Below are 27,846 nucleotides of genomic sequence, written 5' to 3'. Positions count from 1 at the left end.
AATACGTTCTAGTTTTCTTACTCCCTTCCCAAATTTCCAGTACATGTCAGTCCTACCATTGAATATAACAGGTTCTCTAAATCTTTGCAATATTTTGTACCAGGTCATGTGTTACTGAACAAGACATACTGGCAACCTAGACAACTGTCTATAAAAGTTACAGTGTGTTGAGATGTCTTGCCCATTTCTCAGAGATTTAAGACATGAAGTCCACCACTATGTGATGTGGGTGCAAAGACTGAAAAGTAAATAAAAAAGCCTTTGGTGGTAGTGTAGTGCTAGGAAGTCACAATAAACATGCAAGTGGAAAGGAAAGGAAGCCTGCTTGAAGTTTCCCAGAAGCTATTACAACTGATGGAAAGATAACCATTCAATACCATAAAAATGGGTGATACTTTGCACATTATACCATCTCTGTGACCTACATAAGGATCTCTGCACCACTGAAGCCATATTTAAGCCTTGTGCAAGGGCTTATGAGTGGCTTCATGGGGTATAGGGCTTTGTGGGGGCCCCGCTGCATTAGGGTGAATTTCATTCTCTGTATATAAACATTAGCTCTGATCCTCAAGGATTTGCTTGGTCCACCCATATGGACCCAGTAGCAGGACAGGGGCAGTTGTAACTTTTGCAATTTGTGTTGGAGGGATGGCAGGTAGGCTTTTAGGGAAGGGATATGGTAGAAAATGAAAGTGAAAAGGGCCTACCAGCTCCTGGAGGAATCCTGGTATGTTCCTGAATATTTTGACCTGTCTAGTTTTAAATGACTCATGCACTGAGTCGTTCACTCCCCCGCACAGTGCGATAGATATAATGTAAGCTGAATATGAGGAGATATTTCCTTTGCTTAATTTCACCCCATTACCGATACTCCCTTCTTTCTATTTGCACCCTTTGAATACTAGCAGATGTCTGATTTCATCTCCACAATTTATGTCAGGATTTGTTGACATGGGGATATTGATCAACAGCTTTTCTGGAATAACTGTTCCATTATAGCTGCTCTGGAATAGCTCCCTGTTTGGACACTATATTCCAAATAAGTGACTATTCCAATATAAAATCCTTTTTATCTCAGAAAACAGCATTCACATAGGATTTGGAAATTATTCCAAAACAGCGAACAGGGGCAACAAACAGGGGCGTTTGTGAGGGAACATGAGAGGCAGATACTCTATACTTAGGCCAATCATCGCCTCCCAAAAAACCTGCAGGAATGAAAACAAATGCAGGCAGAAGTCCAGCAGTAGAGTCAGTGGAGGTTATCCAATTTGTTGCACTGAATGCAGTATGTACAATTACCTGCCTTGTGGACAGGTGCCGTGTGTGCATGCGGTGCAAGCAACTCATGACCTTCATAGACACAGTATAGTCTCCTAAGGCCAGCGTGGTTGAACTGGAGGAACTAAGACAGATAGGTTAATAGAGGAGACTTTCAGGGATACAATAGAGCAGACTCACCTCCAGGCTGACAGCTGCTGTGCTGTTAGGGAGGATGAAAGTCTTAGGAAAGGAGAACATCAAGCTGGACTGGTGAGAAATAACCCAAGAACTGGGAATCCTCCTTCCAGATGATGTCATGGTATCATCTTATACTGAGGATACCCTCCTCAGATACACTGAGAGACCCAAAAATCACTAGAAAGAGCAAGATAATAGTAATGGGGGATTTGATTATAAAAATATAGATAGGTGGGTTTGTGATGAGCAGGAGAACTACATTGTAAATTGCCTGGGGGCAGCGAAGGCTGTGGATCTCACAAGACATCAAGACAGACCTATGTGCAATGCTGGGGAGGTACCCGTTGTTATGGTACATGTAGATACCAATGACATAGGGACAGGTAGGAAAGAACTGCTAGACGCCAAATTTAGGCTGCTAGGTGAGAGATTAAAGCCCAGGACCTCTCTGGTAGCATTCTCTGAAATGCCTCCAGTTCCATGAGCAAGGCCAGAAAGACAAGCAAAACTACATAATCTCAATAGGTGGATGAGATGATGGTGTAGGGAGGAGGGGTTTAGGTTTATTAGGAACTGGGGAACCTTTTGGGAAAGGAGGAGCCTATACAGGAAGGATGGGCTCCACCTAAACCAAAACAGAACCAGACTGCTGGCATGTAAAATCAAAAATGTTGTAGAAGATATTTTAAACTTAAGTCTGTGGGGAAAGCTGACAGGTATTGAAGAGCTCATGATTGGCAGAGGCATCCTTTACGGATGAATTTATTAAAAGAAGAACTTTATATCCTGGTAAAGAGGATAGGAGAGAAGATTGTAAAGTCCAGGTAGGAGCTAGTGAGGAACAGTCAAACACAAAAGTCCCATTTAAATATAATATGTGCAGGCAAGCAGCCAAATATTGACAAAATGTATAAATGCTTACAAACAAATGCTAGAGGTCTACACACTAATATGGGTGAACTAGCATGCTAGGCATTAAATGAGGATGTTGATATAATAGGCAGTGCAAAAACTTGGTGGAATGAGGATAATCAATAGCACGTGGTAATACCAGAGTACAAAGTATATAGGAATCATAGAGTAGGTTGCGTTGGTGGGGGATTGGCACTATAATCTGAAAGAAAGCATAGAATTAAATAAAGTAAAGAACTGTACCACAGAATCACTATGGAGAGAAACTCCATGCTTGAACAATAAGAGTACAGCAGTAGGAATTAATTGATCTTCGACTACTAGCGGTAGATATGCCCAGTGGCCTGTGATGGGATGTTAGATGTGGAAGGATCTGAGTTACTACAGAGAATTCTTTCCTGGGTGTCTGGCTGGTGAGTCTTGCCCACATGTTCAGGGTTTAGCTGATCGCCATATTTGGGGTCAGGAAGGAATTTTCCCCCAGGGCAGATTGGCAGAGGCCCTGGGGGGTTTTCGCCTTCCTCTGCAGCGTGGGGCACGGGTCACTTGCTGGGGGATTCTCTGCACCTTGAAGAGAATCATAAACCATGATTTTAGGACTTCAGTAGCTCAGACATAAGTTAGGGGTTTGTTACAGGAGTTGATGGGTGAGATTCCGTGGCCTGCGTTGTGCAGGAGGTCAGACTAGACGATCATAATAGTCCCTTCTGACCTTAAAGTCTATGATTCTGTGACTAGATTTAAAAATTTTATTAAAGCGAATGTTAAAAAATTATGTAATACATAGGTTGAGAAAAGAGTGTCTGTACATCTGGGTATAGTGCTTACATTATCCACAAATACAAAGTTTGTTTTTAAAGTCATAAGATACATGTAGTGCATAATCAGCAATAACCCAAATTTACTGGCCACCTGACCAGGATGGTGACAGTGACTGAAATACTCAGGGAGATTGGAGAGGCTACAGAAAACAGGGGATGTCATCTATCCCCATATTGACTGGGAACACGTCACCTCAGGAAGGGAGGCAGAGAGAAAATTTCTAGACACCATAACTGACTGCCTCTTGAAGCAGCTTGTTCTGGAACCCACAAGGAAAGAAGCAATTATTGATTTCATCCTAAGTGGAGCAAAGGATCTGGTCCAAGAGGTGAATATTGCTGAACTGCTCGGTACTAGCAACTATAATATAATTAAACTTAACATCCTTGTGGGGGGGGGGGGAGGGGAAATCTCAAAGAAACCCTCCACACTAGCATTTTTCTTCAAAAAAGGGAACTAAACAAAAATGAGGAAGCTAGTTAAATGGAAATTAAAAGGAACAGTCACAAGGTTGTAATGCCTATACACTGCACTGAAACTATTCAAAAACAAATACAGTGTCAAATTACATGTTTACCATTCACCCCTGCCAAATAAAAAATAAAAACACAAAACATTGTCAGAGGATCAACAAAACGCCACCATGGCTAAACAGCAAAATAAAGAAGGCTGGTGAGGCAAAAAGGCACCCTTTAAAAATTGAAAAATCAAATCCTACTGAGGAAAATAGAAAGGAACAAACTCTGGCAAGTCAAGTGTGAAAATATAATAAGGCAGGCCAAGAAAGAATTTGTAGAGCGACTAACTAAAGACACAAAAACTAAACAGAAAAAACAATTAAGTCCATCAGAAGCCAGAAGTCAGCCAAACAATCAGCAGGGCTACGGGACAACTGAGGTGCTAAAGGAGCACTCAAGGAAGACAAGGCCATTGCAGAGATGCAAAATTAATTCTTTGCATTGGTCTTCACTGCAGAAGACATGGGAGAGATCCCCACACCTGAACCATATTTCTGAGGTGACAAATTTGAGGACCTCTCCCAGATTGAAATGTCGGTTTTGAAAGGTTTTGAAATAAATTGATAACTTATTACTGTTTAATTTCTCTGGACTAGATGGTATTCACCTAAGAGTTCTGAAGGAACTCTGATTTGAAACTGCAGAACTACTAACTGTAATGTGTAACCTATGGCTTAAATCAGCCTCTGTACCAGATGACTGGAGGGTTGCTAATGTAACAATGATTTTTTAAAAGGCTCCAGAGGCAATTCTGGCAATTATCAGCTGGTAAGCCTAACTTCAGTACCATGTCTGAAGCTATAATAAAGAACAGAATTATCAGACACAAATACAAAATGTTGGGTAAGAGTCAACATGAGTTTTGTAAAGGGAAATCATGCTTCACCAATCTATTAGAATTCTTTGACAGTGTCATCAAGCATGTGGGGAAGGGTGATCCAGTGGATATAGCATTCTCAGAGTTTTAGAAAGCCTTTGACAAGGTCTTTCACCAGAGACTCTTGAGCAAATTTAGCAGTCATGGAATAAGAAGAAAAGTTCTCTCATAGATCAGTCACTGGTTAAAAAAAGGAGGGGGAAGGGTAGGAATAAATGGTCAGTTTTCATAGTGAAGGGAGGTAAATAGAGAGGCTCCCCAAGGATCTGTACTAGGACCTTTGCTGTTCAGCTTTCATAAATGATCTGGAAAAGGGGGTGAACAGTGAGGTGGCAAAATTTGCAGATGATATAAATTACTCAAGATAGCTTTGAATTTAACTTACTTCAAAGACTTACAAAGGGATCTCATTAACTGGGTGACCGGGCAACAAAATGGCATATGAAATTCAATGTTGGTAAGGGCAAAGTAATGCACATTGGAAAAAATAATCCCAACTATACATACAAAATTATAGGGTCTAAATTATCTGTTACGATACAAGAAATATCTTGGTGTCATCGTGGACAGTTCTCTGAAAACAGCCACTCAACATGCAGTGGCAATCAAAAGTGCTAACAATGAACCATTAGGAAATGGATAGATAATAAAAACCAGAAAATATAATAATGTCACTGTATAAATCCCTGGTATGCCCACACCTTGAACACTGCGTGCAGTTCTGCTCACCCCAGCTCAAAAAAGATAAATTGGAGTTGGAAAAGGTATAGAAAAGGACAACAAAAATTATTAGGGGTGTGGAAGATCTTCCATATGAGGAGAGATTAAAGAACTGGGACAGTTCAGTTTACAAAAAGAGATGACTAAGGCGGGGGGAGGGTGAGTCTGACAGCAGTCTATAAAATCATGACTAGTATGAAGAAAGTCAATAAGGAAGTGTTATTTACCCCTTCACATAACACAAGAACTAGAAGTCACCTGATGGCATTAGTAGGCAAAAGGTTTAAGACAAACATAAGAACTTACTTCACAAAGCAAAGTCAACCTGTGGACCCATTGCCAGGGGATATTGTGAAGGCCAAAAGTACAACTTGGTTCAAAAAAGAATTAGATAAATTCCTGGAGAATTGACCATCTTGACCATTGATGGACCTGAGACTCAGCCTGCTCTGGATGTCTCTAAGTCTCCAACTGCCAGAAACGGGCACTGAACAACAGGGGATGGATCTCTGGAATTTGCCCTGTTCTGTTCATTTCCTCTGAAACATCTGGCACTGGTCACAGTTAGAGGACAGGATAATGGGCTAGATGGACTATTGGTCTTACCCAGTGTGGCTGTTCTTATATTCTTATGTAATAGCTAAATTATATTGGAATAGCTATTGTCAAATAGTTGTGCTGAAATAGCTATGATCAATTTGTCCCATGTAAACAAGGCTTATTCATCTCTCTTCCACGTCTCATGTCCTCTCTGTCAATCTTCATTTAGTCCACCTATATATGGATTTAATCACCCAAGTATGAAATGTATATATACACATGTCAAACTTAGGTGATTACACACATATTTGGGAACCTGAATAAAAATAATCTAATGTTCAAAGGCTCTCAACATCAGTTACTCCTGCTGAAGTCAATAAGGAGGTGCAAGTATTCAGCACTTAGAATCATAGAATATCAGGGTTGGAAGGGACCTCAGGAGGTCATCTAGTCCAACCCCCTGCTCAAAGCAGGGCCAATCCCCAATTTTTGCCCCAGATCCCTAAATGGCCCCCTCAAAGATTGAACTCACAACCCTGGGTTTTAGCTTTGGAAAACAATTTTTTACTTGCAGGTAGAAGGTAAATATCACAATTTCATTAATGTTATGAATTGATATGTGCTGTTCTCTTAAAGATAAATAAGTTTAAATTCACTCAAATTTATTTGATGGGAACATTCATTCATAGCATATAAAAGGTCACAGTGGAAATGTGCTATGTTAAATATGGACCCCGCCTCAGTAATAGCTACTCAACTGAATGAAACTGGATAATAAACACAAGTTTATCTCTATATTTTAACTTGGGAAATGTGTAGCTGTATTAAAATCTGAGGCTTGGTTCTAACAGTAAGAGAGGTTGTGAACTGAAGTAATGGGGACATAACACTTTGGGTCATTATGCATGTAACCTACTCGTATAAAATTGTACCATTTGTATTATACTTTTTCGTCCAGAAAAACAAACACTAGTGATTATAATCCAGATTATTTCACTTTTATTGAAATTGCAATCTATTTGAAAGGTTAAAAAACAAAAAACTTTTCCTTTTCCAAACAAGGCACAATAAAAAAAATTGTAAATGTATTCTATAAAGTTAAATGCGCACTAAAACAACACTTTCAAACTTATTTATTTATTTGTATATGTGCCTGAAATGCCCAGCTGCATGAATAAATACAGAATTTGCTGAGCACAATAGTTGTGTGTATGCATTTTTGATGCACCCATCCACAAACCCCTTTAAGATCTGCAAACCCTGAAATACAATACAGTCTAAGGTTAAAAGAAAAGGAGTACTTGTGGCACCTTAGAGACTAACAAATTTGAGCATAAGCTTTCGTGAGCTATAGCTCACTTCATCAGATGCATCCGATGAAATGAGCTGTAGCTCACGAAAGCTTATGCTCAAATAAATTTGTTAGTCTCTAAGGTGCCACAAGTCCTCCTTTTCTTTTTGCGGATACAGACTAACACGGCTGCTACTCTGAAACCAGTCTAAGGTTCTGATCCTGCAACAGTTTACATGAGAGCAACTCTCTCCAGCTGAGCAGTCACAGATAATTCTGTAGGACTACTTTTTTGTGATAAAGTTATCCACAAGAATAACTCTTTCCAGAACAAGGTTCTATATAGATAGCAGCCTTATTGTTTTGGTTTTTTTAAATATTTGTGGCTCTATTTTTAAATACAATTGTCAATACAGAAAATTTACTGCTAACTTCTACCTCCAAGATATCAATTCTCGATATAAACATGATATTCAGAATCTGTCCTCAGTTGATTTTTTGTGCATAGATATTATAGAAGTCCCTAGATCATACCTAGAAAAAATAAAGTGAGTTCAGGGTGGCATAATATTTAGCTCTTCCATATTACCCTTTTTCTGAGAATCACCACATCCTTTATACAAAAGTTACATAATTAAAACCTCAGACTATGAGTGTTAGGTACAGTAGTTCAGCTACAGATAAAGTTCCACCATCCACCACTGGAATGCAGCCACTTTTAGGGCGAAACATGGAAGTACATCAAGTCTACACAATTTATAGCAAGAAGTAATTTAGAACGCCATATTCAATTACAATTGCAGGGGGAATTTAGTCGGTCAGACTGCAATTACCTGAGTTGGAATTTTGGCAGACCAGTAGGATTTTAAACACACCTGCACTTACTAAAAGTTCACTGATTGCATATGGTCGGGACCTAATTTTATGGAAGTCTCACCCAAAGATGGTACCTTGCCTCTACACCGAGCTGGGGCATTTGGTTAGTTCTAATTCAGATGGAAGAACGTCACCTACTGAATCCCCAAAAATCACTTCCTGCAGTACCTAGAGCAGATATTCATTGGAGGTCTTTCACTCAAGTACACATATAGCCTAGCCTGTATGGTCAGAAAGGCAACTTTTATTCTTAATTTCCTTGGCTTGCCAATTTAACTTAGTCTTTTGGTGCTAGATCATCCAAGAATTGTGAAATTAATACATATATCATACATTACCATTCTAATGAACTCCTTGTGCAGCCATAAGAGTGACTTTTCTGCCTATATGCAGAACATGTTATGACTGGTAGCAGAGGTATTACATAAAAATTCCCCCTTCCCACTATTACTCACCTCTTTCTCCATTGCAATAAAAAAGAAAGAAGAAACAGTAGTTTATATGATGAAGGTACCTTTCTGAAGAGCTTATGTGGAAGAAAGTTCTTAGTTTGAAAAAAGCATATCCAATCCTATTATGAAGTTGTAACATACTGCAACACATGCCAGCATACAGCCTTATGTTTATAAAGCACCACTTTTAGGCGGTGTACTTGCCACTGTAGTTCTACATAAACTGATGATTTAAAACTAAATTTTCACTGTAATGGCTAAAGAATTTTGGCTGACTGGTAAGAAGATGGCACACAAATGCAACATTACAGCTATTCACACCCTGTTTTATTGTTTGCTTTCTCATGTTAAGACATGAAACATGATTATGTACCCAACCAGAGAAACGTGAAACAACCTAATAAAGAAAAAGTAATCTGAAGAATGAAGATAATGTATATTTTCTTTGAGGTGCTCATATACATATTGCTCAGATATTTACTGTATAGGTAAACAAAATTAAAAATAATGTCAGACATAAATCTGAGAAGTCTTATTCCAGATGGTTGTAACATACTGAGAAATGGTACATTTGAAACCTATATTATGGTCAAACTAATGGGGGAGGCTAATAATTTGTTATTTTTTATAGTTTCATCTTTGTCTAACGAAAGAAATTACCAAGGAATGTACTGTTTGCAGTGTTGTTGCAGACGAGTTGGTCCCAGGATATTAGAGAGGCAAGGTGGGTGAGGTAATAACTTTTGTTGGACCAACTTCTGTTGGTAAGAAAGACCAACTTTTGAACTACAATGAGCTCTTCTTCTGCTAGTGTTTGTTTTCAGAAGAACTTTCCCCGATATGTTTTTTTACAGCTACAATTTTTTAAAATGATAATTTCTCAAAACATGTATTTTTCACAGTAAAAATGCCTGATGATCCATAACATTTCTGGTTTCAGCCCATCACTACAAACCATGCACGTCTTTTTAGGATGTTTTCTCCGCTCATGACCATGGTTTGTAGAGATGGGCCTCAAACCAAAACCCAGCTCCCAGGAATTCTGAAAAAATTCTATTCAGAATCCAGACTCAGATGTTTGTAGCTAGTTTCTATGATGCATTATTGCTTATGGGTTGATCAAAATCCCAAATCTGACGAGTAGCAAATTCTTGGAAAAAACTCAGGTCTAGATCAGAATGCTAAAATCCAGACCCATCTCTAGTAGTAATCATAATAATACCCTTTTGTAAGTTCAATTCTTTACATTTTAAAAGAAAACCAGAAAAGCTCTGGACAAATCAAAATATAGTATTAGGAAAAAACTAGCTTCCCATAAATCAAATTATTATACACAAAATTTTCCATGGGTTCACAACGTAAATCTGCAAGGAAGGAGGGGAAAGAAAGTCACATGAAACAGAAAAACAAAACAATAGTTAAAAACAAGAGCCAAGATTAAATTCCTTTCTTTCCTTTGAAAGAAATCAGTACTCCAATATAAATATCACTTGGAGCAAGCCAGATGCCACAATAAAAAGACGTAGTATGCACCAAAAATTGCTTAGTGTTCAAACAGGCATAATAAAAACTGAATAATGATCCTGAAATAGAAATTTAATCCTCAGTGAATAATCCGTAGTTTAACTGGATAGAAACTAAATAAAAAAGTAGTTAAGTCATTTTGTCCACATACAGCTCACAATACTGTAATAAAATTTTGTCTTAGATTTTTTGTTGTTGTTGCTTATGATAGATCTAGATTGGAAAATTACCTTTTTTTGCCAACGCATATTTTCTTCTCTGCTTAGGCAACCTGAAAGACGTCCTAATTCAAAAACTTTGTCCACTGTATAAAGGTCAGTCTAGCTTTTGGAGTTAAAATCATGGATGAAGTAGAACCTCATTTTAAATTATTGGTTTGGCATATCACGGGGATAAGGACAAACCTTTCAATATCCAAATGATGATAGATCATATATTTCTTACAAGTTTTAATCAAAATGTGTACACTTGAGTCCATAATGTCAACACCAGAGGGTAAACCAATGACGCAAAAATCACAGCTTTAGCGTTGCCTGGTTTGCTGCTAATAGGTTATACTGAATTATACTACTGGACTTTAGCTATGGTTGGGCATTAATTCTGTTGTACATTTAAACCATGCCATGAGTGCTGACAGCATATGGATAAGTGCTCTTTTTTCAGGTCTGGATAAATCTAAACAAATGGTTTTGGTTTTTTTTTCTCTGCTTTTCAGTGTGAGTTGCCATTCTCCTGAACTAGCACATCACTAACCGCACCATAACTCATTTACGCTGACTCACATCCATTGCCAGTTTCTCAGGATCTCTCATTTTGATGTCTACTGCCTCCTTTTTAGGGTAGTTTAAAGATCCATAACTCTCAGGGTAAATACATTCATACAAAATACATTTTATACAAAAAGCTTGCATAGCACTTCATATAGACTTTAATGAAATAGCTGTAATTCATAACTCTTGAGAACTTTTATGAGCTGGGGAAAGGAGCAGTTACTTAATACAGAATTGCCTGTCTGTGTCCTTCTCTCCCCGTATCTGACCCGCTCTTGTTTAGGACCTAGGTTGAGGAAAACCCACCAGAAGCTGGCTGGCCTTCATTTTTAAAAATAAAAACAACCCCCCCCCCCCCCCCCCAAAACCTACCCTATAATTACACCTTGAACAAGAAAAAGAGGAGAAACATACATGTGGAACTGAACTCACCGACTGGAATGGTGCCTGCAAACTAGCAACAGGGAAAAAAAAGTAAGATATAACTCACCATGATAAATTGTTGTGAAGGGAAGACAATTTGATAGCACCTCTCAAGTCAACAGTCTTAGAGAGCCCATATTCTCTTCTCCAGTCTGTTCTTTACTCAGTCCTCCACCCCACATAGGGGAGAAAATAAAGAGGAAAAAGAAGCCAAGGGACTTCAGTGATTGCGAAATAAACAATCAGATCTTCTTGTGCCAACACTTCTTTTAAAAACATTCACTAATAAAGCTCCCAGAGGCCAGCAAGAGGCAGAAACACCAGCACACCGTGCTGTTACAGCACATTTAATACAATGTTATGAGACACTTCATACCTTTCCCTTCATTGCTGAAACTCCACCCCTTTCCTCACCACAGTTGAGGCCAAATTCTGCTCTTTGTTACCCTCATACAATCCCATTAAGTCAATAGCTAAACGATGACAAAATCTGCCTCACTGTTATTAACAGCCTTGGCCCTTTTCAAAGTTTTAGCAGCATCTTACTTCCGCCCCTTTCCCATGCCTAATGCAAGGGGGACATCAATCTCCAGAATTGCTAATATGACTTACCCCCTTAGTCTGTTTTGTAAAAAAACTATCAGTTAAGTGGGAACTGGACAGTGCTGGGATAATAAGCCTTTTAATGTCTAGGCTGCTGGTTTGAAAGAGCCCAGGTCTGTAGGGACTGATAGTCATTGCCATCTGATGACAATTCAGTGATCTATATGAAATAAGCTGGTTGACTTAGTCCACTTCTTTAGTGGGCAAGTGTTGACAGTACAAAAACCACCACCAATACTGGCATAAATTCATGATCACAGCAGAGGCCACCACCTGAATGAGTCTGGCGACTTAAGAGCCTCTCCTGGAGAGTAGTGAAGGAAGATTCCCTCCAATATGAAGAATTTTGGCTACCAGAGCTAAAGGATAAAGCTATTAATTAGCTCTGTTCTTCTGTTTACCTAGAAACTCATTATTCAGCCACCCACTGGCATATTTTCTGACTCACTCACTCATGTTTTCACATGAATTTAATAATCCTGAAATGTGAAAAGTCATGCAAGACTTTTTATTAAGTAAGAATCCACATCCCCACACACAGACTTCCTCTTCATGCAATACAGAGGACTGGTCACCCCTGAAACCCTACTAGCAGTAGGGAGACCAACAATTAGCATTGTTCCTAACTCTCAGCTGTTTCACATATTTAACCCAAATTTCCATTTCCCTTATCCTCATGTTTATACATGTTAGTATGATTGGTTAATGCCAGATTATAAAACATGAAGGATATTCAAATGTATTCTTTACACATAATGGATTTTCTTGATTGGGGTGGCCAAACTTTTTGGCCTGAGGGCCACATCTAGGTGGGGAAATTGTATGCAGGGCCATGAATGTAGGGCTGGGGCTGGGGATTGGGGTGCGGGAGGGAGTGCGGTGTGCAGGAGGGGGCTCAGGGCAGGGGGTTGGGGTGCAGGAGGGGGCTCAGGGCAGGGGGTTGGGGTGCAGGAGGGGGTGTGGAATGAGGGAGAGGGCTCAGGGCAGGGGCTTGAGGTGCAGGAAGGGTGTGGGGTGCAGGGTGCATCAGGGGGCTCAGGGCAGGGGGTGGGGTGCAGAGTGTGGACTCCAGCCTCGCACTGCTTACCTCGAGCGGCTCCCGGGTGGCAGTGGCACGCAGCGGGGCTAAGGCAGGCTCCCTCCCTGCCCTGGCCCTGTGCCGCTCCTGGAAGTGGCCAGCATGTCTGGCAGTGGCTCCTGGGGTGGGGCAGAGCAGGCTGCTCCGCCGTGTGCTGCCCTCGCCTGTGGGTACCATCCCCAAAAGTCCCATTGGCCGTGGTTCCCTGTTCTCAGCCAATGGGAGCTGTCGGGGGTGGTGCCTGAAGGCAAGGGCAACACATGGGGCCCTCTGCCTCCCCTCCCCAGACGCTGCAGGGACATGGTGCCGGCTGCTTCCAGGAGTGGCATGGGGCCAGGGCAGGCAGGGAGCCTGCCTTATCCCTGCTGCGCCATGGGGCTGGCAATCCCATGGGCTGAATTGAAAGCCCTGACGGGCCAGATCTGGCCCATGGGCTGTAGTTTGACCTCCCCTGTTCTAGATCATGTCTTGTTAGTCCATCTCGTTTTGAGTAATTTTGTTGTGTTTTGACAAAGTATTTTCCCATGTGTGCCCTTAAGACATTTAACAACATGTAAAATAGATGTCACCAACCACAAAAAAGAAGATTATAAACCAGGGGTGGGCAAACTTTTTTGCCTGAGGGCCACATCTGGGTATGGAAATTGTACAGCGGGCCATAAATGCTCACAAAATTGGGGGTTGAGGTGTGGGAGGGAGTGACGGCTCTGGCTGCGGGTGCAGGCTCTGGGGTGGGGCCATAAATGAGGCGTTCAAGGTGTGGGAGGGGGCTCTGGGCTGGGGGAGTGAGGGCTCCAGCTGCGGGCTCTGGGGTGCAGGAGAGTGGAACAGAGGGGTTTGGAGGGCAGGACATGGATCAGGGCTGGGGCATGGGCGCTTGAGGGGGTCAGGGGTGCAGGCTCTGGGCAGCACTTACCTCAAGCAGCTCCCGGAAGCAGCAGCATGTCCCCGCTCCATCTTCTACGTGGAGGCATAGCTAGGCAGCTCTGCACCCTGCCCCGTCGGAAGGTGCTGCCCCTGCAGCTCCCATTGGCCACAGCTGCTGGCCAATGAGAGCTGCAGGGGTGGCACTTGGGGCCGGGGCAGGGTGTGGAGCCCCCTGGCTTCCCCTACGCATAGGAGCCAGAGGAGGAACATGCTGCTGCTTCTGGGAGCTGCACAGAGCCATGGCACACGTGGAGCGGGGCAAGCCCTAGACCCCACACCCCAGCAGGAGCTCAAGGGCCAGATTAAAATGTCTGGAGGGCCGGATGCAGCCCCTGGGCTGTAGTTTGCCCACCCCTGTGATAAACCATTTAGAAATCAACCACATGTGCTCTTAGGCCAGGGGAGGGCAAATGATGGCCTGCGGGCTGGATCCAGCCCATCAGAACTTTCAATTTGGCCCGGGAGATTGCTAGCCCTGGGGCACAGCGCACCCCTCCTGCATCCCAACCCCCTGCCCCGAGCTCCCTCCTGCACACCGCACCTCCTCCCATACCCTGCACTCCCTCCCGCACCCCAACCCCCTGCCCCAGACCTACATTCATGGCTCTGCATGCAATTTCCCCACCCAGATGTGGCCCTTGGGCCAAAAAGTTTGCCCACCCCTGTCTTAGGCCAAGATTGTCACTGGCCCGAAATACAGCCATGCTGAGGAGCAAGGAGTCATCAGCTGCTCTCCTCCCACCTGCACCACCTGTTTGGATTGCCACTTTGGATGTAGGGGAGGCTCTGCAGGGCTGTTACTCTGCCCACGAGTGAGTGGGTGAGAAGCAGGCTTGGAGGAGAATGGGGGAAGGTGCTGGTAGAATAGGGGAAGTAAACTGTATCCTGTAAAGGGCTAAATAACTTCCTTTGCCCCAGCAGCAAGGGAGAACAGGGAAGGAACGGTGAGTCACAGTTCTTTCCTAGAGCTGGCTGCTCCTGAGGTGGTGCAGCTACGTGCTGCCACCCAATTCAGGGCTAGATGTTAAACCTCCATTTCAAGGTGCAATTGGTATGTTTTGTTAAGAGCCTGATAGCTCGGGACACAAACAACTTTTTCTTTTATAAAAACTAAAACGAGAAGGCAGCTGAGTGAAAACATCCAGTTATTCACTATATATATACAGGTACCTTTCCCCTTCTCACTAATTTAGCCAATTTTATAGCCTGAATTTCTAAGAAGGCAGAGCACCTTGCCAAATGTTCTTTACCTGGCTATTTTTGCATTCATCGCCCTCAAGCAGCACTGCTGTATCATGTATCAAAACAACCACTTGTGAGGATTTGAGAGCCTGCTAAAAAGTAAAGGTTACCCATAGCTACAGCAATTTGAGCCCTGACTGGAATTTACAGCTGATTTTCCTGGAGTACCTTTCACTTTTGAGTTTGCTATAAGGCTTTACTCTCCTTTCCCCATGAAAAACTCCCCTATACGCTGCCACCTGAACTCCAAGTCTGACTTCCTTTCCCTGCACTCACATTGAGTGACCTTCCTTCTGGTGAACAGAGCTGAATAGGATTCCTTGACTGATCCTTCCCACCGGGGCTCAGTGTGGGTTTCTGAATCAAGGCTAGCCCTGCAGTTGTAGGAGCTAGTTGTAGCAAAGTGAAGACTGACCGGCATGGTGCCTCCTGCTGGTCGTCTTGGGAATTAGCTATTTAGCCTACAGAGTGCCTCCTCCTGGCCAGTGTCTCACCTGCCTTTGACCCCCATGTCCCTCCCAGACCCCAGTGCCCCTTTACCTTGGGGTGCTGCCCCCAGCAGTAACCCAAAATCTGGGTCTCCTCTCCCAGGGGAATCCCCACCCTCTATCCCCACCTTGCCTCAGTGGCTACTGCCGGTCATCATCTAGCCCCCATTCACTGGAATAGACTGCAATCTATAAACCACTTGTCACGGGCAAGGGGGGTTTGGATCTGCTGCCTTTCCCTGCAGCCCAGTACCTCTCTTTAGGCCTTGCACAAGGCCTGCAGCCTGGGGAGTTGCCAGGCTGGAGCTCCCCAGCTCCTCTTGCCTTTCCCCAGAACTTCTCTACCTCTAGTACCCTGCTCCCAGGCCCTTCTCTCTTCACCACTAGAGAGAGACTGACTTAGCTTCTGGTTCACAGCCCTTTTATAGGGCCAGGTGTGGCCTGATTGGGGCGTGGCCCCAGCTGTGGCTGCTTCCCCATCAGCCTAGCCTTTTCTCTCCGGAGCAGGGTAACTGCCCCGCTACACTAGTGACCAGAGTTGAGAGTTAAACCAAGGTCTCTAGCACTGAGCCTTTGCCACATGGGCACTGGCCTGTTCAGCTTCCTCCTTTTTATTGTTAATTTCACTTGATATGATTCTGATATCATATTCCTATGCTTTCGCTGCCCGCCCCCCCATTAACCTGTTTTTTCCCTGTTTCATCACTTTTATTTATTGCCCCTTAGCAAGTTTCCTGACACTCACTTAACTCAAGAGTATCTAGTAACTCAGCTGTTACCCTTTCTGACCACTTAGTACCATTTAAAGCGAATTACAGTGCGCACAGCATTTAATTCTCTTCTTCTTGTCCAAGATCTCAGAGGAGAGACAAAGTTACCACCCATTTGTTCTTAGATTTTGTTTTCATCAAAAACTGCCAAAAGATGTTTTTCCTGCAGTGACGCCAAGCCAAGCAAGCAATACTCCTGACGATGTTCACGAATCTATGGTAGGCTGTTAACTCTGAAATTCAGGGCTGGGCCAGGAACATTTAGAAGAATGCCAAAATAGCAGAAAGAACTGACTTGCTCAAGAAATTAAAGCTCTTCTATCTTCCAGAATTCTGGTGAAGAAAAGGGAGGGAACCAGAGAGACTCAAGAAAAATGGACAGAAGCCCAGCTTGAAGGTTTAAGCCAGAATGGTTGGCGAGCAAACAAATGAAGGCTTTATTACAGGCTTTCGTAAGCAACATTATAAATACTACATGAAAAAAGTCAAGCCATTTAGATTTCAAGCACCAAGATAGGATTTACTCTAGAAACAGAATTTTGTTGGTTGATATCTCTTCAAACATTTCAGCTGAATGTCAAAACTTTAGGACAACTTTACCAAGTGAGAATACAAGGAGCTGTTGACAACTACAATATTCAAACATTTAATCAAATGTAGAGCGCAATAGGGAAAGTGCTGCAGTCTGTCCACACTGACAGCTGCAAGCAAACTGGCGTGTCCACATTTGCGGCACTCGCAGCAGCATTGGGAGCGGTGCATTTTGGGCAGCTATGCCACAGAGCACCTCTTCCCATTCTGGCACTGTGGCTTGTGAGAAGGGGGTGGGGATTGCGGGGCATTCTGGATCCTGTCCCAATGCTCCGTGATGCATCGGTTCATATCCCAGCCATCCCTGTGCTTCCATCCACAATTGGCGCCATCTTTCAACATTTTTTGTATTGCGCGCTCTGTCTTCCCTTTCAGTCTGCGGGAGTGGACCCCAAACTGCTGAGGAATATGCTGACGAGTCTCGCCAGCACATCACGTTTGGCAGTCGAGTTATTCCTTAAGCTCCAAAGTGACAGTGAGGACTCAGACGATGATATCGATGCGAGTAAGGCATATGACATGAGATTGCTTGTGGCATTCACAAACATGCTCACCACTGTGGAATGGCGCTTTTGGGCTCGGGAAACAAGCACTGCGTGGTGGGATCACGTTGTCATGCAAGTCTGGGATGACGTGCCGTGGCTGCAGAACTTTCGGATGAGAAAAAACACTTTCATGGGACTGTGTGAGCAGCTCAACCCCACCCTGCGGTGCAAGGACACGAGATTGAGAGCTGCCCTGGCACTGGAGAAGTGGGTGGCTATTGCAATCTGGAAGCTGGCAACTCCAGACAGCTACCGATCGGTCGCTAACCAGTTTGGAGTGGGGAAGTCGACCGTTGGAATAGTGTTGATGCAAGTTTGCAGGGCTGTTAATAGCATCCTCCTCAGGAGAACCGTGACTCCGGGTAACAAACATGACATTGTGGATGGCTTTCCACAAATGGGTTTCCCTAACTGCGGAGGGGCGATAGATGGCACGCATATTCCAATTCTGGCACTCGCCCACATAGCCTCGGAGTACATTAATCAGAAGGGGTATTTCTCTATGGTTCTCCAGGCGCTTGTGGATCACCGTGGGCGTTTCATTGACATTAACGCAGGCTGGCCCAGAAAGGTGCATGAAACACGCATCTTTCGGAACACTGGCCTGTTCAGGAAGCTGCAAGCTGGGACTTTTTTCCCAGACCAGAAGATCACTGTAGGGGAAGTCAAAATGCCCATTGTGATCCTTGGAGACCCCGCTTACCCTTTAATGCCGTGGCTCATGAAACCCTACACAGGGAGCCTTGACAGCAGCAAGGAGTGGTTCAACAACAGGCTGAGTCGGTGCAGAATGACTGTGGAGTGTGCTTTTGGCCGTTTAAAGGGCTGCTAGCGCTCTCTGTATGGGAAGCTGGACCTGGCCGATGACAGCATCCCCATGGTTATATCCGCATGCTGTACCCTCCATACCATTTGTGAAGGGAAGGGTGAAAGATTCACTCAGGCATGGAACTCGGAGGTTCAACACCTGGAGGCTGAATTTGAACAGCCAGAGAGCAGGGCTATTAGAGGGGCCCAGCGCGGGGTGGCAAGGATTAGGGATGCCTTGAGGGAGCAATTTGAGGCTGAAAGCCACCAGTAATGTCTGGTGCCCTGCACGGGAATGAAGTGCAGTGGTTCCAATGTTAGTAGGAATCTGTTTGCGCTACACTGACTTGCAGTGTCTGTTGCTTTCCTGGGCTAAGGTATCTTTTACGTTATGCAATAATAAAGAATGTTTTCAAAGCAAAAAAATCCATTTAATGAAAAGAAAATGCATTTATTGAAAAGAAACACAACTGCTTGGGAAACAGAAAGGGCCAGGGGGTGGGGTGGGGAACGGTACAATCACAGATTTGCATATGTCCTGTTATCATACTTAGCCTTCCTGTCTGAAGTGCTGTGCAATGAGTGCTGCACTTCAGGATGGCTATACTGCATGGTGATGGGGGTTGAGTGCAGTGGGTAAGGGTCATAGTTTTCAGGGCTGGGTGGTGAAGCTTCAGGTGTTGGAGGCAGCTGGTGGAGATAAGAACCCGGATGTTGGGGAAAGTGGGTTGGAGGTGACATGGGGACACAAGGGAAAGAGTTTTGGGACAAGGGCTGGGGGAGGAAGAGGGGGAGGGATGCGGTAGTGCTCTGTCTGCATGGGCATGGCTACGAGAGTCTAGAGCGAGTCCGCTTGGCGCTCCATTATGCTTATCAGCCATTCTGTGCTTTGGTGCCAATGATCCACATTCTGCTGGTGGACCCTCCTTTCACTCTCCCTCCACTCCTGCACTTTTTGATTTTCATTACTTGAATGCTGCATGACTTCATGCAACATGTCTTCCTTGCTTCTACGTGGCCTCTTTCTGATTCTTTGGAGTCTTTCGGCCAGTGATAACACGGACGGCTGAGATCTCAAGGTTGCATCTGTAAAGGCAAAATGCAACACTTAACAGAGGCAGCATTATTCACACCAGACAGATCAATGATTCCCCTGTACTTAAGGGCAAGAACAGTCTACACAATCGCATAATTTGCCTGTCCCAAAGCAAGCGCACATAACCCCCGGAAGCCCCAAAATGGTGAGTAAGCATAGGGTCAAGGGGGACAGATTCTTTCATGGCTGTACTTTCCCCTGGGTTTCTGTGCCTTGGGGAGAGCCAACAGCTGCAGGGGGCCCCTATACTGAACACTGTCCCCACATTTTCCACAGGAGTTCATCCTGGAAGATATCTCACTGCTGAGGGTGACCTTGGAAGCAAGGGAGGTCTTCTACTACAATGCGGCATCCATCCTGGCCCATATGCAGCTTGCTTATGTGCAGCAATGGTGCCCTGCCCCTCAGGGCACAGTGGCGCGGACATGTTAGCCTGACGGGGACAAGGACCACAGTGGCTCGCCCACAAAACCTGCACAAGCGCATTGCCCAAGTTCTGGATGAGACCTTTGAAGAGATCACTAAGGCCGATTCACACGACTGAGAGAGCACATCAATGCCCTATTCCACATCTAGGCATGCATGCAGCCCTAACCCTCCTTGCCCCAAGAGCCTGCACCGTATAACTTCCTTCCCAAAATAAAAGCCACTTACCGGGAACCTCCTCTGGTGTTTGTCCTTCCCCAAGCACTGGCCGCTGCGACTGGCTACCTTCCTCCTGGCTGCATGCATCTAGGGATGCCAGGGTGTCTTCCTCCGCCTCGGCACCCTCTCTCCCGCTTTGCTCCTCCTCCTCCTCCTGCCTTGTTGAACTGGCCTCTGAAGTGTCCATGGTGGTATTTGAGTGGAGGTGGGGTTGCCCCCAAGTATCGCGCCCAGCTCTTTGTAAAAACGGCAGGTCGAAGGGGCAGCACCGAAGTGGCTGTTTGCCTCGTGGGCGTTGCAGTAGGCGTTTCGCAGCTTCTTCACTTTAACTCTGCACTGCAGTGCGTCCCGGTCATGGCCCCTTTCCATCATGTCCCTTGATATCTGTCCAAAGGGATCGTAAGTCCTACGGCTGGAGAGCAGCTGGGACTGGACAGCTTCCTCCCCCCAAACACTGATGAGGTCCAGCACCTCGCCATGGCTCCATACTGGGGATCGCCTGGCACATGGAGACGTGGTCACCTGGATAAATGTGCTGAGAGCACTCCACGCCCGGCTGAGCAAACAGGAAGGGGATTTTCAAAATTCCCAGAGAATTTAAAGGGTGGGTCTGACGGTTGGTCACCTGAGGGAAGGGCAGTAGAGTTCAAAGTGATGACCAGAGTGGCTAGAAGAGGCACTTCTGGAGGCGGATCAGTGCGCACTAACAGATCAGGGCATCCACACTGGCACTGCGGCGCTCCAGCGGGGGCACACAAAATGTTATTCCACTGGCCGAGGTGGAGTACCAGCAGTGCTCTAGCTGTGGAATCAGAGCGCTCTGCGTGCCTTGCCAGCGTGGACGGGTGGTGAGTTAGAGCTCACTGGGCTACTTTAATGCGCTGTAACTCACAAGTGTAGCCATGCCCTTAGTTTGCACCACTCTGGCAAGGTAAAGAGCCTTAATTGACTACGAATGGGGACAATTAACTGACAATGGGAACATTAGCAGCCTGCCTGCTTAGCTGTTATATTTCTGCTCTGCCTCAGGGACAGAGTCTGCTTCACGCAGCCCAGGTTACAGCAACAGTGAGCGAGAGGGACAGAGTGAGACTCTCTCACTCGTTGGTAACACAGGCATGGGCCCAGCCCCATCTGCTTAACGTCTCTCCACGGAAGCAGGCGTGCACACCCAGCCTCCCTCCTCTCCTCCATGGTGATCTGCTCTCTGCTGCCGGCTACTCCCAGCAGACGCACTGGAGCTGCCAGGGAAGGGGCACAGATTTCCCCACAGATTTCTTTGCTCTCCCATTTTTCTGCGGGGAGCCAAGAAATCTGCAGAAGGTATTAATTCTGTGCCCCCACAGGGGCACAGAATTCCCCCAGGAGTAAATGGAGTGGAGATTCTATGGGTTAGAGGACTGTGAACATCTTATTCCTCCTGCAGGAGGAATGTCCTATGTCCCCCATGCAAAGCCCACTTACCCTGCCTTTGTTGAGGGGAGGTGACTATCACACCCAAGCAGGGGCGGCCCTAGACTAGCTGCCAGCAAGGCGAACCATGCAATCGAAGCCCTGCACCACCAAACCCCAAGGGAAGATCTAGGCTGAGGTTTTTGATAAACTGGGAAACATTTTGCCCCTTTTTTCCTTTTAATGTTTTTTAAGCATTTTTTCTTAAACAGAGTTTTAATTATTCGGTTTGTCTATCTGTCCAACCAATGTTTCTGAGATCAGATAAAATAGAGACATGAAATTTTCAGAATAGATTTGTACACGACAGCTAGATGATATTTTAGTCCAATTTCAAATAAAATGCATTAAAATGTAAATTATAATTTTTATTATTACAAATCCAAAATCATCCATTACTCTATCCTGCTTTAACTGCCATTACCACCACATCAATGTAGAAAGAAATAAGAAAACTCTTAGATGAACTTTAACCTGTATTTACAAAACACTCTGAATAAAAAACACTCTGTGCTCTTAAAACATGACTTTTCTTGCTTTAAGTTTTGAAAATTCAGTCACTAGTTCTTTTAGATCCAGTTTTCCAGCTATTTCATGCTCTATTGACATTGTGGCAAGTCCAGCAAGTCTCTCTTGCACCACTGTTGAACGCAGATATGTTTTTATCAATTTTAACTTTAAGAAGCTATGTTCCCCATTAGCTATGGAAACTAGCAAAGTTAAAAGAATGCGTAGAGCTATAAAAATGTTTGGAAAACTGTCTGTAAGTTTATTTTCACAAACAAACTTCAGTACTTCTTCAGGAGTGGAATGTTTCTTAAGTCGTCTTGAAAAAGCCTGAAGCTCACTACACAAATCTGTAGCATCAATGTCTTTTGAATTTTCATGAGTCAATGCCGACTCCAGTTTTATACAAAATTCTCTTATCTCTTTTACAAGCTGTGGATATCATATAGAAAGCCAAATACTGACTCTAGCTGCTGCGTCTGTTGAAATCTTTCATCAACCGATGAATAGCAGTATCAAGGACTGCGAAGTAGAAATTCGCTTCGAACCTTTGTTTTGGGTTCTGAATGGGTGTGTCTCGTCCTTCATACAAAAACTGCTGTTTCTTTTGCAGAATGTGAACTGGCTCTGGTTCAAATGCTGTCAGAAAGTCTATTTCTTCAGCAAGCTCAAGAGAATCTACCAGTGTTTTTTCGAACCCTTCATCACTTCTGAATTCCTCCAGAATATTTTTAGTTTGCTGCAGTTTCTGAATAGCAGAATGTATGTTCAAGTTCTTTTCCTGAAGCTGCTTACTAGTGAGGTTAATCTCGAAAAGGAAATTATTCCATAAAATGCGTAAAGTCACAAATTTGAACTTGAAAAGGCCATTTGCAAGAGCTTCTGCATCTGAACGTGCCGTATTGCCAGATGATCCAGTAAAGGTAGTATCATCAGAAATTTCAATTAGGGCATCATAAATGTTTCCAAGTTCACAGCAAAGAGGCTTCAAAGCATCAGTGTGACTCTCCCATCTGGTCTAAGTGGTTTCACAGTTAGAGAATTCACATGGCAAGTCAGAATCTCCCAACAGCATGTTGAGCCTGAGAAAAACACATAAACACGTTGCACCGGGTCAAAGAAACTGCTTGCCTCCAAACAGCATCTAGCAGCATCACTGACAACCAAATTCAGAGAATGCGCACTACAAAGAACAAAAAAGGCCCTAGGATTGATTTCCATCATTCTCCTTTGCACACCATTGTCTTTACCCTTCATATTACTCCCATTATCGAACCTTGGCCACATAATTTTTCAACCGTAATGACAGTGTTTCAAGCTCTTGTAGAATAGTTTCAGTCATAAATGCTCCAGTTGTCTTCTTCAGTGGTATGAAACCCCAAAAATGTTCCTTTATGAGCACTTCAACATTATCTTCATCTGCAGACTTTTCCATATCCACAAAACCAATGATCATCATCATTTGTTCAACATGACTCACATCTGGTGTACAGTCCAGTATTATTGAAAAGTATTTTGCAGAATGGGCAGCTTCTACAATTTTCTTTTTAATGGCATTTGCTAGGATTTGAATCAGTTCAGTTTGCATATTTTTTTTCTAAGTAATGAACCTGTGTTTCATGATCAGTTGTTTTACACAGATTCTTCTTCATGACTGGTTCAAACAAAGCTTGGTATTCAACAAATTTTAAAAAGTTTCCATTACCTAGAGAGTGTATAATTTTTTATTTCTACCGCGGCCACGGAATGCTAAATTTTGCCCACTGAGAACTAAAACAATCAGACTCTCTAATATTTGTTGTCAATATTCTTCTTTTTCCTTGATCACACATAAGTTTTCATTGATAATTTTTCCTTTTTTCAATTGTAATTCAAGTTCTTTCCAATTTTGAAAACATTCCAAATGATCTGTACTTCTTTCATGTGAAGAGAGAATTGAAGATATGTTTTTCCAGTCCTTCGAACCATTTTCAGTAAGTGATGTACCAACTGCTTGATTTCTAAACAACTTGCAGCAAAAGCAAAACACAGAGTCCTTCGACACTGAATATTGGAACCAGTTTTGATTAATTTCTTCCCCTTTAATGAGTTTCCTCTTGTAATGCTGAGCAGAGAATTTTCTTTTATTTCCATCCTTAGGGAAGGGAAAACTCATGAACTTGTTTGGGTCCATGTTCCACGAGAATTTGCCACACACTGTTATCATATCTGGGCCACGAAACTGGGTCCCCATACTGTAACTTGTTCGTAACTTCCTCATCCTTTCTTCCTTCTACTTCATTTACTTCAATTTCTGCATGTCTCTCTGAAGGTGAATAAATTTTCTCCACTTCCATTTCAGTCTGATGCTGTGAGCTGCCTTCATCTAGAAGTAAGTTTCCATCATCTTGAGTTTCCAAACTGCTTTTCTGTGGATGTGTGCTACCCTCATCTCAAAGTGATATACCTTCATCTTGATGTTCCAAACTGCTTCCCTGCGTATGTGAGCTAACCTCCTCTCCAAGTAAAATTCCTTCATCTGGATGCTCTGAACTGCTTCCATCTTTATTTAGATTAAAGAGAAGATATTTCAGGAAGGATCCCTGCTGTTTTGTTTGGTCCTTTTCCTTCTCAGCCTTTCATTTACGATACTCAGCTCCTGAGGGTTTTCTTTTTCTTCTTTCTGCCATGAGGCATTTGAATATTGTTATGTACTGTGCTCCCAACTGCAAGCATTATAGTGTTGAGGATGGCTGACACACCACATGGTTGGTGATTTAAACCACATTGCAGCCATCCCAACACGTCTTTTCACTGCTTAAAGGTTCAGTGATTAGTAACATACACTCACTTGCCTATTAAAACAGTTAGTTACAGCATTTACACGGAAACAAAATTACATTTTTTGACATTATAACCCAACACCGGTTGTTTGGAAAGTAACCCCCTTCCTCACGGTTAACTGCCTGGAGTGTGACATCATCACTTTTGTAGTCTATTAAGCTTTAATGCTGTTACTTTTCTTTTATGGACCTTATTTATTACATGTGAACCAGTTATAACAAAGAAAAGTTCATAATTATTGTCATAAATATAAAGGGAAGGGTAACAAACTTTATGTATGCAGTAAGATAAAATCCCTCCTGGCCAGAGGTACAGAATCACTTACCTGTAAGGGGTTAATCAATTCAATTAACCTAGTTGGCACCTGACCAGAAGGACCAATGGGGAAAGAAGATACTTTCAAATGTGCAGGGGTGGGGGAGGTTTTGTTTGTGCTCTCTTTGTTTGTTCCCTCTCGGGAGAGAGAGAGAGAGACCACACAGGTAAACCATCTCTTGAAAAGATACCTTAAAATGATACATCTAAAATTACAGAAATTGTAAGTAAAGGCAAGGAAATGCATTAGATTATCTTTTGTTTTAGCTTGTGAATTTTCCCTATGCTAAGAGGTAGTTTTATTCCTGTTTTTTGTAACTGTGAAGCTGAGTCCAGAGGGGAGTCCTCTGTGTTTTAAATCTTTTATAACCCTGTAAAGGTACCTTCCATCCTGATTTTGCAGGTGTGATTCTTTTACTTTTTTCTTTTTAATAAAAGTTCTTCTTTTAAGAACCTGATTGATTTTTAATGTCCTAAAAACCAAGGGTTTGGTTTGTGCTCACTTTGTTAACCTACTGGTTAGTATATTATTCTCAAGCCTCCCCAGGAAAGGGGGTGAAGGGGCTTGGGGGGATATTTTAGGGAAATAGGAACTCCAAGTGGTCCTTTTCCTGAATCTTTGTCTAAATCACTTGGTGGTGGCAGCAATACCGTCCAAGGACAAGGAAAGGATTTGTGCCTTGGGGAAGTTTTTAACCTAAGCTAGTAGAAATAAGCTTAGGGGGTCTTTCATGCGGGTCCCCACATCTGTACCCCAGAGTTCAGAGTGGGGAGGGAACCCTGACAATTATACAGCCCGATGATAATGCTAAGGTTTAATAACACTTAAAGATACTCACATTTTGGATGTATAATGCTGAAAGACATTATTCTTTATTCTTTGGCACAAAGAAACACAATTTTCCACCGTATTTGCACGATTCTTAACCATCTACCTGCGACATGTGTTAAAATGACCATTTGACATGTATCAACTCGTAATATCTCCACTGTACATGACTTTCCGGCTATGTGACCTTGATGTAAATTCGAGTTAGGTATCACTAGCATTGCAGCTCTTGCCACTGGCAGATGTGTTTCATTGTGGCTGAGTTATTGCTTATCAAAATTGCGGAGTGGGTCATCTTGACCCTACTTTGCACATTGGAAAAAAAATTATCTAAAATATTATTTATTTCTGCAGTAAATGAAAGATTTGACATATTAATAAATTCTCAGAAATGTAGAGAAATGAATTATAATTCATATTCCCTCTGTACGTGCATGGGAATTGAAATAATGACATCTTCATTATTTTATTTGTATTTTTTTCATCTTTCATTTTTCTTTTTTAAATTTGATTTTTTCCTCGAATTTGGCGCCCCATTTAACTTGGGACCCTAGGCGACTGCCTAGTTCGCCTATATGGACGGGCCCCTCCTGCACCCAAGGAGTAGTGCTGGGGGTCACTCACTATGAAACATCAAGCAAAAAGAGTCTGAAATATCTCTGTGCAGAGTGTTAGAAACATTCTGAGATTCAGCCTAGAATTTCTGAATATCTTCATTTTTAACAATGAAACATTAACGATTGCATCCTGTCTCCTGAATCTTCCTGCAGCCCAGGACACGCTCATTACTCTTCCAAGTTATATTTCCTAACAGCTAAAAATAAACAGACACCCTCAGCTATTCTGCCTGTTCATTTCCTCCAGTCACCCAGAAACACACCTGCAAAACAGGAATGCTTTCCACAGTGCCAAAAATAGAAAAAAAAAATGAACCAAGAAAAACCTCAAAATACAGAATTAAAAAAGGAATAACTTCCTTTTGGCTAAATATAAAAAAACTAGTTTGAAGTTTAAAGAATCTGAATTTTTGTACCATTTTATACAAATGCAATGGACATAGCAAAATGTGAATTTTAAAATTCTTGTAGAACTCTTGGTCCCATAAATCACACCATGAGATCTGTTTACTGCATACTAGATATAACTGGAATGAAACAATGGTTTCATATTTTGAAATGACATACAAATAGCATACCTTCTACATTAGTTTTTATTTAAGTTAGCATTATATCTTAGACATATTTGCTCCAAAATTTTCTAGCTGTAGACTTTTTTTATTTAAAGCTACCGGTCCATTACAGGCTCTATGCTGTGCAATAAGCAGTTTAAACAGTCCATATAATCATATGTAAGTAGAAGCCATCAGCAAAATGCTGCTTGGCAAGGGGTAGCTTAAACACTGATGTTGCAATATTATTTTGCTTTTCCTATATCAGGAATGAAACTATACTCAAACTAAGCATATGCTCATAGTTAGATAAATGTCAGTCATTATTTAGCATTATTAATCTAAGGACTCTTTAGCGTTCAACAAACTATGGATCTAATCCTAAAAGCTTGACTCACATACATAATCCTTTCTCATTCATATATAGAGCTAAGTGAAGAACTGATTTTTGGTTTGCTGGCAGTTCTAATAAATAGGTGAAAAAAATGGTTTGACCCAAACCGAATGAGAAAAATTAAAATGTCAGTGAATTGAAAGAGGTGACAAAAGCTTTGTTTCGGGTCAAATTAAGCAACCCAAAATGAACTGTTTAATTTTATTTCCTAGCACTTGTTAACATAAAAGCAGAGGAAACAAAAGCCTAGATTCCCAAAATGGCTGGAGGAGAAGGAGATGGTGGTGTTAGTGCTGCCTTCTGGTTACAGGCTATTCTGGGGTGGGGCTCTCTCAGTCTCTCCTGTTGAAGCTGTGCCATATTGTATAAAATACTTGAAT

General features: G+C 42.9%; 1 protein-coding gene and 1 long non-coding RNA gene across 2 annotated transcripts in view; one reads left to right on the top strand and one right to left on the bottom strand.

Annotated features, from left to right (window-relative positions):
• THRB (thyroid hormone receptor beta) overlaps positions 1-27,846 on the bottom strand; it is a 279,935-nt gene that overhangs the window by 102,625 nt on the left and 149,464 nt on the right. The gene's annotated exons all lie outside the window — the stretch shown is intronic.
• On the top strand, positions 12,614-17,901 carry LOC122464683. Its single transcript, XR_006288955.1, has 3 exons — positions 12,614-12,627; positions 13,093-13,094; positions 17,764-17,901. It is a non-coding gene; the product is annotated as an uncharacterized LOC122464683 (long non-coding RNA).

The sequence above is a fragment of the Chelonia mydas genome, chromosome 2 (genome assembly GCF_015237465.2).
Source record: "Chelonia mydas isolate rCheMyd1 chromosome 2, rCheMyd1.pri.v2, whole genome shotgun sequence".
In the NCBI taxonomy this organism is placed as follows: Eukaryota; Metazoa; Chordata; order Testudines; family Cheloniidae; genus Chelonia; species Chelonia mydas.
Note: the sequence above shows the minus strand (reverse complement) of the source record. Positions and strands in the feature narration are given on the sequence as shown.